The following is a 7,143-nucleotide window of genomic DNA, read 5'->3' as shown; positions in this document are numbered from 1 at the left end:
CAATACCCAATCCTCAATCTTCAATCCTCAATCCTCAATCCTCAATTCTCAACCCTCAATCCTCAGTCCTCAAACCTCAATCCTCAGAACTCAGCCCTCATCATCAATCCTCAATCCTCAATCCTCTATCCTCAATCTTCAACCCTCAATACTCAATATTCAATCCTCAATCCTCAATCCTCAATCTTTAATCCTCAATCCTCAATCCTCAATCCTCATTCTTAAATCCTCAATCCCCAATCCTCAATCTTCAATCCTGAATACTCAATCCTAAATTCTCAATCCTCAATCCACAGTCCTCAGTCCTCAAACCTCAATCCTCAACCCTCAGCCCTCATGCTCAATCCTCAACCCTCAATCCTCAATCCTCAATCTTCAATCCTCAATACTCAATCTTCAATAATCAATCATCAATTCTCAATCCACAATACTCAATCCTCAATCGTCAATCCTCATTCCCCAATCCTCAATCCTCAATCCTCAATGTTCAATGCGCAATACCCAATACTCAATCTTCAATCCTCGACCCTCAATCCTCAATCCTCAATCCTCAACCCTCAATCATCAATCCTCAGTCCTCAAACATCAAACCTGAATCCTCAATCCTGAATCCTCAATCTTCTGACCTCAGTCCTCAACAATCAGTCGTCAATTCTCAATCCTCAATAGAATATCATCAATTCACAGTTTTCAATACACAATACTCAATCTGCAATCTTCAAATCTCTATCCACAAACATCAATTCTCATCATTCAACCCTCAACACTCAGTTCCCAATCCGCAATCTTCAATCCTCAATCCTCAATGCTCAGTCCTCAATCCTCAACCCTCAATTCTCAATACTCAATCTTCAACCCTCAATACCCAATCCTCAATCTTCAATCCTCAATCCTCAATCCTCAATTCTCAATACTCAATCCTCAATCCTCAGACAACAAACAGCAATACTCAACCCTCAGTCCTCGTCCTCAATCCACAACCATCAATACTGAATCCTCAATCTTCAATCCTCAATCCTCAATCCTCAATCCTCAGTCCTCAGACCTCAAACCTCAATCCCCAGACCTCAGCCCTCATCATCAATCCTCAATCCTCAATCCTCAATCCTCAATCTTCAATCCTCAATACTCAATATTCAATACTCTATTCTCGATCCTCAATCTTCAATCAACAATATTCAATCTTCAATCCTCAATCCTCAATCCTCAATATTCAATCCTCAATCCTCATTACCCAATACTCAATCTTCAATCCTCAATCCTCAATCCTCAATCCTCAATCCTCAATCCTCAATCCTCAATCCTCAGTCCTCAAACCTCAATCCTGAATCCTCAATCCTGAATCCTCGATCTTTAGCCCTCAGTCCTCAACAATCAGTTGTCAATCCTCAATCCTCAATAGAATATCCTCAATTCACAGGTTTCAATAATCAATACTCAACCGGCAATCTTCAAATCTCTATCCACAAACATCAATACTCATCACTCAACCCTGAGCACTCAGTCCTCAATCCGCAATCCACAATCCTCAATCCTCAATCTTCAATCCTCAATCCTCAATTCTCAATCCTCAATACTCAATCCTCAATCCTCAATACTGAACCCTCAATCTTCTATCCTCAATCCTCAATCCTCCCATCTTCAATCATGATTACCCAATCTTCAATCCTCAATCCTCAATCCTCGGTCCTCAATCCTCAATCGTCAATCTCCAATCCTGGATACGCAATCTTCAATCCTCAATCCTCAATCCTCAATACTCCATCCTCAATCCTCATTCCTCAATCCTCAATACACAATCCTCAATCTTCAATCCTCAATCCTCAATCCTCAGTCTTCAATCCTCAATACTCAATCTTCAACCCTCAATCCTCAATCCTCAATCCTCAATCCTCATTCTTCAATCCTCAACACCCAATCCTCAAGCTTCAATCCTCAATCCTCAATCCTCAATTCTCAATCCCCAATCCTCAACCCTCAGACCTCAAACATCAATACTCAACCCTCAGCCCTCGTCCTCAATCCACAACACTCAATCCTCGATCCTCAATCTTCAATCATCAATATTCAATCTTCAATCCTCAATCCTCAATCCTCAATCCTCAATCTTCAATCCTCAGTCCCAAATCCTCAATCTTCAATACTCAATCCTCAATCCTCGGTCTTCAATTCTCAATACTCAATCTTCAATCCTCAATCCTCAATCCTCAATCCTCAATCCTCATTCTGCAATCCTCAATACCCAATCCTGAATCTTCAATCCTCAGTACTCAATCTTCAATCCTCAATCCTCAATCCCTGGTCCTCAATCCTCAATCGTCAATCTCCAATCCTGAATACTCAATCTTCAATCCTCAATCCTCAATCCTCAATCCTCAATTCTCAATCCTCATTCTTCATTCCTCAATACCCAATCCACAATCTTCAATCCTCAATCCTCAATCCTCAATTCTCAACCCTCAATCCTCAGTCCTCAGTCCTCAAACCTCAATCCTCAGAACTCAGCCCTCATCATCAATCCTCAATCCTCAATCCTCAATCCTCAATCTTCAACCCACAATACTCAATATTCAATCCTCAATCCTCAATCCTCAGTTCTCAACCCTCAATTCTGAATCCTCAACCCTAAATCCTCAATCTTCAGCCCTCAGTCCTCAACAATCAGTTGTCAATCCACAATCCTCAATAGAATATCATCAATTCACTGTTTTCAATACTCAATACTCAATTTGCAATCTTCAAATCTCTATACACAAACATCAATTCTCATCACTCAACACTCAACACTCAGTCTTCAATCCTCAATCCTCAATCCTCAATACTCAATCCTCATTCTTCAATCCTCAATACCCAATCCTCAATCTTCAATCCTCAATCCTCAATCCTCAATCCTCATTCTTCAATCCTCAACACCCAATCCTCAATCTTCAATACTCAATCCTCAATCCTCAATTCTGAATCCTCAATCCTCAACCCTCAGACCTCAAACATCAATACTCAACCCTCAGTCCTCGTCCTCAATCCACAACACTCAATCCTCGATCCTCATTCTTCAATCATCAATATTCAATCTTCAATCCTCAATCCTCAATCCTCAATCCTCAATCTTCAATCCTCAGTCCCAAATCCTCAATCTTCAATACTCAATCCTCAATCCTCGGTCTTCATTTCTCAATACTCAATCTTCAATCCTCAATCCTCAATCCTCAATCCTCAATCCTCATTCTTCAATCCTCAATACCCAATCCTGAATCTTCAACCCTCAATCCTCAATCCTCAATTCTCAATCCTCAATCCTCAATCCTCTGATCTCAAACATCAATACTCAATCCTCAGTCCTCGTTCTCAATCCACAACCCTCAATACACAATCCTCAATCTTCAATTCTCAATCCTCAATCCTCAATCCTCAATCCTCAATCCTCAGTCCTCAACCCTCAATTCTGAATCCTCAACCCTGAATCCTCAATCTTCAGCCGACAGTCCTCAACAATCAGTTGTCAATCCACAATCCTCAATAGAATATCATCAATTCACAGTTTTCAATACTCAATACTCAATCTGCAATCTTCAAATCTCTAACCACAATCATCAATTCTCATCACTCAACCCTCAACACTCAGTCTTCAATCCTCAATCCTCAATCCTCAATCCCCAATCCTCATTCTTCAATCCTCAATACCCAATCCTCAATCTTCAATCCTCGATCCTCAATCCTCAATTCTCAATCCTCAATCGTCAATCTTCAATCCTGAATACTCAATCTTCAATCCTCAATCCTCAATCCTCAATCCTCAATTCTCAATCCCCATTCTTCATTCCTCAATACCCAATCCTCAATCTTCAATCCTCAATCCTCAATCCTCAATTCTCAACCCTCAATCCTCAGTCCTCAGTCCTCAAACCTCAATCCTCAGAACTCAGCCCTCATCATCAATCCTCAATCCTCAATCCTCAATCCTCAATCTTCAACCCTCAATACTCAATATTCAATCCTCAATCCTCAATCCTCAATCTTTAGTCCTCAATCCTCAATCCTCAATCCTCATTCTTAAATCCTCAATCCCCAATCCTCAATCTTCAATCCTGAATACTCAATCCTAAATTCTCAATCCTCAATCCACAGTCCTCAGTCCTCAAACCTCAATCCTCAACCCTCAGCCCTCATGCTCAATCCTCAACCCTCAATCCTCAATCCTCAATCTTCAATCCTCAATACTCAATCTTCAATAATCAATCATCAATTCTCAATCCACAATACTCAATCCTCAATCGTCAATCCTCAATCCCCAACCCTCAATCCTCAATCCTCAATGTTCAATGCGCAATACCCAATACTCAATCTTCAATCCTCGACCCTCAATCCTCAATCCTCAATCCTCAACCCTCAATCATCAATCCTCAGTCCTCAAACATCAAACCTGAATCCTCAATCCTGAATCCTCAATCTTCTGACCTCAGTCCTCAACAATCAGTCGTCAATTCTCAATCCTCAATAGAATATCATCAATTCACAGTTTTCAATACACAATACTCAATCTGCAATCTTCAAATCTCTATCCACAAACATCAATTCTCATCATTCAACCCTCAACACTCAGTTCCCAATCCTCAATCTTCAATCCTCAATACTCAATGCTCAGTCCTCAATCCTCAACCTTCAATTCTCAATACTCAATCTTCAACCCTCAATACCCAATCCTCAATCTTCAATCCTCAATCCTCAATCCTCAATTCTCAATACTCAATCCTCAATCCTCAGACAACAAACAGCAATACTCAACCGTCAGTCCTCGTCCTCAATCCACAACCATCAATACTGAATCCTCAATCTTCAATCCTCAATCCTCAACCCTCAATCCTCAGTCCTCAGTCCTCAAACCTCAATCCCCAGACCTCAGCCCTCATCATCAATCCTCAATCCTCAATCCTCAATCCTCAATCTTCAATCCTCAGTACTCAATATTCAATACTCTATCCTCGATCCTCAATCTTCAATCATCAATATTCAATCTTCAATCCTCAATCCTCAATCCTGAATATTCAATCCTCAATCTTCAATACCCAATACTCAATCTTCAATCCTCAATCCTCAATCCTCAATCCTCAATCCTCAATCCTCAATCCTCAATCCTCAGTCCTCAAACCTCAATCCTGAACCCTCAATCCTGAATCCTCAATCTTTAGCCCTCAGTCCTCAACAATCAGTTGTCAATCCTCAATCCTCAATAGAATATCCTCAATTCACAGGTTTCAATAATTAATACTCAACCGGCAATCTTCAAATCTCTATCCACAAACATCAATACTCATCACTCAACCCTGAGCACTCAGTCCTCAATCCGCAATCCACAATCCTCAATCCTCAATCTTCAATCCTCAATCCTCAATTCTCAATCCTCAATACTCAATCCTCAATCTTCAATCCTCAATACTCAATCTTCAATCCTCAATACTCAATCTTCAATCCTCAATCCTCAATCCTCGGTCCTCAATCCTCAATCGTCAATCTCCAATTCTGAATACTCAATCTTCAATCCTCAATCCTCAATCCTCACTTTTCAATCCTCTATAACCAATCCTCAAACTTCAATCCTCAATCCTCAATCCTCAATTCTCAATCCTCAATCCTCAAATCCTCAGACCTCAAACAGCCATACTCAACCCTCAGTCCTCGTCCTCAATCCACAACCATCAATACTCAATCCTCAATCTTCAATCATCAATATTCAATCTTCAGTCCTCAATCCTCTATCCTCAACCCTCAATCCTCAATCCTGAATGTTCAATGCGCAATACCCAATCCTCAATCTTCAATCCTCAATCCTCAATCCTCAATCCTCAATCCTCAATCCTCAATCCTCAATCCTCAATCCTCAATCCTCAATCCTCAATCCTCAATACTCAATCTTCAATCCTCAATACTCAATCTTCAATCCTCAATCCTCAATACTCAATCCTCAATCCTCAATCCTCAATCCTCAATCCTCAATCGTCAATACTTAATCTTCAATACTCAATACTCAATCTTCAATCCTCAATCCTCAATCCTCAATACTCCATCCTCAATTCTCATTCCTCAATCCTCAATCCTCAATCCTCAATCCTCAATCCTCAATCGTCAATCCTCAATCTTCAATCCTCAATACTCAATCTTCAATCCTCAATCCTCAATCCTCATTTTTCAATCCTCTATAACCAATCCTCAAACTTCAATCCTCAATCCTCAATCCTCAATTCTCAATCCTCAATCCTCAAATCCTCAGACCTCAAACAGCCGTACTCAACCCTCAGTCCTCGTCCTCAATCCACAACCATCAATACTCAATCCTCAATCTTCAATCATCAATATTCAATCTTCAGTCCTCAATCCTCTATCCTCAATCCTCAATCCTCAATCCTCAATGTTCAATGCGCAATACCCAATCCTCAATCTTCAATCCTCAATCCTCAATCCTCAATCCTCAATCCTCAATCCTCAATCCTCAATCCTCAATCCTCAATCCTCAATCCTCAATCCTCAATCCTCAATACTCAATCTTCAATCCTCAATACTCAATCTTCAATCCTCAATCCTCAATACTCAATCCTCAATCCTCAATCCTCAATACTCAATCTTCAATCCTCAATAATCATTCGTCAACCGTCAATACCAAATCCTCAAACTTCAATCCCCAATCCTCAATCCTCAATCCTCAATCCTCAGTCCTCACACCTCAATCCTGAATCCTCACTCCTGAATCATCAATCTTCAGCCCTCAGTCCTCTACAATCAGCTGTCAATCCTCAATCCTCAATAGAATATCATCAATTCTCAGTTTTCATTACTCAATACTCAATCTGCAATCTTCAAATCTCTATCCACAAACATCAATTCTCATCACTCAACCCTCAACTCTCAGTCCCAAATCCTCAATATTCGATCCTCAATCCTCAACCCTCAATCCACAATCCTCAACCTTCAATCCTCAACGCTCAATCTTCAATGCTCATTCCTCAATCGTCAATCCTCAATTCTCAATCCTCAATCGTGAATCTTCAATAATCAATCCTCTATTCTCAATCCTCAATACTCAATCCTCAATCGTCAATCCTCAATCCCCAATCCTCAATCTTCAGTCCTCAATCCTCAATACTCAATCCT

The sequence above is a fragment of the Calliopsis andreniformis genome, unplaced genomic scaffold (genome assembly GCF_051401765.1).
Source record: "Calliopsis andreniformis isolate RMS-2024a unplaced genomic scaffold, iyCalAndr_principal scaffold0106, whole genome shotgun sequence".
Classification (NCBI taxonomy): Eukaryota; Metazoa; Arthropoda; class Insecta; order Hymenoptera; family Andrenidae; genus Calliopsis; species Calliopsis andreniformis.
This window is presented reverse-complemented; position numbering follows the sequence as displayed.